The sequence below is a fragment of the Ascidiella aspersa genome, chromosome 1 (assembly GCF_963924565.1).
Source record: "Ascidiella aspersa chromosome 1, kaAscAspe10.2, whole genome shotgun sequence".
In the NCBI taxonomy this organism is placed as follows: Eukaryota; Metazoa; Chordata; class Ascidiacea; order Phlebobranchia; family Ascidiidae; genus Ascidiella; species Ascidiella aspersa.
The window spans coordinates 2,311,035-2,316,383 of record NC_139447.1 but is presented as its reverse complement, the minus strand read 5'-3'; the positions used below and the strand labels follow the sequence as shown (position 1 = coordinate 2,316,383).

The window sequence follows — 5,349 nt, the reverse complement described above, 5'->3', positions numbered from 1 at the left end:
TTGCTCTGTGGAAGACTGACTGCCAAGTGCCAAAGTGCGTCGCGTACAAACGGAAACGTATTCAAAAATATTGGACATACATTTTTAGTTTTTAGTTTTGAAATGTAATAAAAACCGGCAAGAAATTAGAAGAAATGCCGGTATACACCCAAAAAAAATCGCGCTCGCATCTCTCGTCAGCTGCGCCCGGGCTTAAATGGTGTGACAAACACTGAACTAGATTAACCATTAGGCTAAGGTTATTATCGCGTTTTCTCAAAGTGGTTTTATTACTCTTTTCAATATGAATAACGACGTGTGGACTCGAATTTTAAACCAAACAAACACTTTTTGTCCCTCTTTGCCTCCGCACTTTACTGCCTCCTTAAAAGTAACTAAACACGTTTTTAAGTGCAAAAACATATCCGACGCCCGCCTGATTTACAGTTGTTCTAACATTTTAATAAAATAATTCTAAATTAACATTTTGATACCTTTTTGAGTTCCGTTTTTAGTCCTTTTGCTATCCAGTATCGTAAATCTTATTTGTAGCGCTTTGAATTTATGATAAATTGATTATTTAAGCAAAGGGAAGCAATCCCATCCGTCCCATTGATTTTGTCAGTTTTGCAAATATATAAAATTTGGTTTTATTTATTTTTTGCTTTGTATTGCGGTCCGCGAAAAAACAGATTTGCAAATAGTGGTCCGTGGTCCAAACAAGTTTGGGAAACCCTGTCCTAGACCCACAGAGTGTCGAAATTTTTACACCGAAAGGCGAGAAATGAGTTTTCGTGCAGATCACGGGCCAAATGATATTTTTGTACAGGCTAAAGTCATTGACCCGAGTTAGTTTATATACGTGAACATACAAATAAACAAAAACATAACCCATTTGCGCTTGGCCATCTTATTGTAACCACCAATATATTGTAATTGTCCTCCCAAAAATATCTCAGTACAAAATTAGTTAATAAAATTTATCCTTCTCATAATATATTTCAGTTAAAAAGTAGTTAATAAATTTTGTCCTCTCAAAAAATTTTAAGTAAAAAAATTAGTTAATAAATTTTGTCCTACGAGAAAATTTTAGTAAAAAATTATTTGATAATTTTTTTCCACCCAGAAAATTAGAAAAGGTTGTTTTTTCAGTAGGTTAAACCCTATTTTCTTTTATTTCACTTCGCAGTACACGAGCCAGATTCTCGGCATTCTTGCAGCGCAGACGGAAAAACCAAGCGACGAGGTTCGATTAAGGTTCATTAGTTATGGCTGCTATTGCGGACTCGGTGGAAAAGGCACAGCAAGGGATGCTTTGGACAAGTAAAAAACGACCGAAAATTATCTAAACTATATCGTAGCAAAAATATCAAATAACGTACAGAAGTAGGTAGCATTTCGAACCTTTCGAATGTCTCTTTATTCATTTTGAAAACGAATCCAGATGATTTAAAAATGATTAAAGAGTTATTCGAAACGTTCAAAATACTACCTACTTCTGTATGGGATTTGATATTTTTGCTGCGTTTTACAACCTTTAGCCATTATGACCGAAAAAATATTAATATGCACTAATTCAGTGCTTTTCAACCCGTGGGATGGTACGCACTTGTGCGGATCAAAAAATATGTAATGTGGATGACTAACGTCGTGCGGATAAAACTGGTGCATTATTATATTATATTACGTGAAATACAGTAATAAAATAAGCTGATGCGCCAACTTATGCGTTACAGGTACAGTAATAGAGTCTCGTGTAGTGGCTCATTGCAGCTTAAGCTATCTATTTTATATCTGTCAAGGCTTAGGCACACAGTTTTAATACACAAACCCTTTCATTGTTATTTCACAAATAAAACTAAAGGTTGCAAACTTACTGTGCTTGTTTGATGCGGATGGAAATTATCCAAAATGAAAAAGTGCGTATGTAAATTTTGAAGATTGAAAAGCACTGCACTAAACCATAAAAATCCAAAACTATGCAAAATAACCAAAACTAAGCAAATAAAAGTAAAATAAGCTTATCAAATATTGCACAAGTATATCAACATGCACGTGCTTTGTGGATAGTTTGAATGGGAACACACAGTAAAACATGTAAATATCTTTTGACCAACAATATCTTTTGCGAAGTAATCCATCATACCACTGTACTAAGAACAACGGCGTACTTATTAGTGCCGGATTATGTATTTGGAGGCCCTAAGCAGTTAAGATGTTGGTGCCAAGATGTGTCATTCAAAACATGAACACAATGAACCACAATATATTATCCATCGAAAATACAGAGGTTTAAGATAATATATGAACTGTTGCTACCAGTCATAGTAATATAAATAAAATAAAACATCTATTGTAGTTTAAGATGATACTTTAGAAAGAAAAATAAGCAAGAATATTATTTCAATCGGGCCACTATTGGGGTCCGAGTCGTCTGACCAACTCGAATTGTTAAACACTGCGGCATTATTGAAAATCGGCTATAAAACTGTGTGGTGACCTCTTTCCTTGGTGCCCTCAGCACGTTCTTATTTTAACGGTTAACCTATCCATGGACGAACTAAACCAAATGCGTTCAACGAAATATGATCTAACTCAGTGGTTCTCAACCTTTTTAGCTTGCGGACCGGTAAAATTTCTTAACATTTTTTTGCGGACCGGTGGACCTTCATAAACCAAATCGTCCCAAAACTTATTTACGACACAAGTATGCAACTTAAAAGCAAAGAATACAAACTTTTATTTAATGAGCAATTTTTTGATATGATACGTGTTATGCGTGGTTCTAGTGAGTAGGAAGTTTCTTGTGTTTAATTCAGGATCCTTTCTTGTGTTTATTTAGGATATTTTTTATATATTTTCTACCAATTCTTAAAAATGTGCAGGTTTTTGTAGCGATATTTTAAGTAAAAGTTGACTATTTTTTCAAAGTAAAACTACTTTAATATTTTAGGTAAAACTTGTGATTATTTCGCTCTAAACGAAATTTTTAGAAACGCGCCTGCCCATGGTATATTTATATTATACAGCAACCCACTGATAGGGGTTTCATATAAATTGACCACCCATAAGGTATTCCACATTTACAGATGACAATTTGCTGCCATTAGGTTTAAAATCTGGTATGGGCATGATCAGGTTAGAACTTGGGTAGTCATACGAGGTCTTACTCGAGTCCCGAGTCCGTCTCGGCAGCCCTGTGTAAAAATGTTCTGTTGTTGTTTCAGATGTTGCCAAAAGCACGACGCATGTTACGACACGTTTCACAGTAACAATGCCCTTTTGGGAAACTATGGACTTGAATACACTTACACCTTCGATTTCAAAAGTGACAAAGCAACCTGCGGTGAGTTACTGCAATTTCATATGGCCATCGTAGTAAGGATACAAAAGCCCATTCAAAACTAGGTAGCATTTTGAACGAATCTCTCTTTATTCATTTTCAACCATGACTAATCTTCGCAAAATGGTACCTTCACAATATAATACCTAGTTCCGTACGTGCTTTGGTATTTTTACTAGGTCATACTACAACCTACATCCATTTATGCTCCAAAGTATATGGCCATTGGTTTGGTGTATTATAAAATTTGGAATAATTCTTATTGCCTGGAAGCTGTAGTTATACGTAGAAAGAATATAGTACTTAGGAAAAATATGATACACCATACTAAACTTATGAATAAACCTTTAAAAAACAAATCGACAAAGTGTGATTTATTTGTTTAATGTGATTTTTTAACTTAAGTTCCAACCAGGACAAAAAAATGGAAATTTGTGAATTATTTTTAATGTGATTTGTTTTTATTTCAGTTGCCGATCAGGCTAAAGACAAACTGATAAAGTGTGGTTGCGACTTACGCCTGGGCGAGTGCATGAAAGAGCACTGGGATAGTTACAGTGACGATTACAAAGGTTTGAGGTTCACTAAAGATTGGGAAACAACTTGTAAAAAAGATCCCACTGAATCCGAGAACTCTCTGCTTGATAAGTTACCACATATGAATAAGCTGTAGTAACCCAATAACCTTTAAGTTGTTTTGCATATGAACCATTAACTAAATGGTTGTTCGTAATTGTTTCGGCTTTAACTTTTGAAACCCAACCAGAAATCTAGTTAAATGTGTAGAACTTTATTGTAAACTTAAATCTATCTCCACATTTGATTTTAATTGGCGTTTTTCCTCTATGCTTAATATTTTGAGACATATGCATAAGCCCTGGTCATGCAAAGTCATTTGTACTTTATAATTCTGGCACAGATTGTATTTTAAAACTCCATAATATTTTGTGTATATTTGCTTTTGCTTCTACGATACAAGCTTAATCAGTTTTCCTCTAATTTAGACGAAAATCATTTTCCCGTTTTTATTGTAATTGGCGGTTTAAAAGTTATCTAATTTTCGTGCATTTTTGCAATCAATATTTGCATTTTACAGAACTTGGTATACATGGGTCTGCAAAAACGACACAGTACTATCATTGCATAAAACTGTAACTTGCCAAATCATCAATTTGCCTTTAACGTCTCTTATAACCCCTATCCAAGATTCTAAATTTTACAATTTAAAACTTTTAAAAAAATTGCAAAGTAATTTTTAAACACAAATTCATATGTTTATATTTTGCACACAAATAAAATGTTTTTATATAACGCTCTTTTTAAGAAAATTAACAAACAAATACTTTTCTGAACGAAATTCAATCAATAATATTAAAAATAGTAACAAACATTTTAGTTTTTTTCATGATTATGTAGGCAACTCGTAATATTTTCTTGGCTCGAGCATGTACACCTTGTGCACTATTTTTCTATATCGCCATACACTTATATCGACTCTACGTTTGATATTGCTTTGTGTATATACCGCTGTTGATCAGTCACTATAATTCAGACGTTTTTAACCCTAATATAAATGCTTAATTTTGGAAACATTGTTCTGTTGAAACTTTTCTTCTGTTGCACTACATTAGTATTTTGCACTTAAATACTCCACAACAGGGGTCACCGTATTTTTGTAATGGTCAAATGCTTTATTCAATAGTTTTCAAACTTGTGTCCGCGGACTCCTGGGGTCCGTGATAAGGTTTAAAGGGGGTCCGCCCAACATTTCTTATTTTATAGCCTTGTAAATTATATTAGTCGAGGGATATTTTTCTTATGAAATTATATTAAAGTAATAAATCTTTTGACAACTCGTGTACAGTGAGTATTAGTATCTAATTATTTGTTAAGTAATTATTGTCCCGTGTATTTAAAGTCTCGCTGTTTAAACATTAAAGGGCCACCATTATTTCAAGGATGCAAAAACAAGTGTGAAAACCAATGGTTTAAAGCCTGACGGTCGCGGACTTGATATGAAATGTATT

At 33.8% G+C, this 5,349-nt stretch overlaps 1 long non-coding RNA gene across 1 annotated transcript; it reads left to right on the top strand.

The window, feature by feature from the left end:
* Window positions 1-1,149: 1,149 nt before the first annotated feature.
* Window positions 1,150-4,912, top strand: LOC146166515 (uncharacterized). The gene is made up of 3 exons (XR_014498557.1): window positions 1,150-1,302; window positions 3,207-3,325; window positions 3,793-4,912. It is a non-coding gene; the product is annotated as an uncharacterized LOC146166515 (long non-coding RNA).
* Window positions 4,913-5,349: the final 437 nt, after the last annotated feature.